This window comes from Egretta garzetta, unplaced genomic scaffold, assembly GCF_000687185.1.
Source record: "Egretta garzetta isolate BGI_Z169 unplaced genomic scaffold, ASM68718v1 scaffold763, whole genome shotgun sequence".
In the NCBI taxonomy this organism is placed as follows: Eukaryota; Metazoa; Chordata; class Aves; order Pelecaniformes; family Ardeidae; genus Egretta; species Egretta garzetta.
The window spans coordinates 123,079-123,572 of NW_009259227.1; positions in this window are offsets into that span (position 1 = coordinate 123,079).

Here is a 494-nt window from a genome sequence, read left to right on the forward strand (position 1 = left end):
ATGGGCACAACCTGAAGCACAAGAGGTTCCAGTTGAACGGGAGGAAGAACTTGTTGACTGGGAGGGTGCCCGAGCCCTGGCCCAGGCTGCCCAGGGGGGCTGTGGAGTCTCCTTCTCTGGAGATCTTCAACCCCCGCCTGGACGCTGTCCTGTGCCCCCTGCTCTGGGTGAGCCTGCTTGGGCAAGGGGGTGGCACTGGGTGAGCTCCCAAGGGCCCTGCCAGCCCCGGCCATGCTGGGATTCTGTAATACTTCCAGCTAACGTACGGAACAGTGCGAAGGACAAGCGTAGCATGTCTTCAGCTGAAGGGCATTTTCAATCTGGGGTCTGGCCTCCCCCTCGAGCGTAATGGCAGAGGTGGCCCTCCCAGGCATCACCGCTTACCGCTCTGGGGGCTGTTCGCAGGCTGGTGGCACCCGGGCCCTGCTGTCCTGTGCCCCGGCTACAGACGGGCAGCAAGCTGGCGGCCCAGAGAGGGGGAAGGGGCCAGGGGG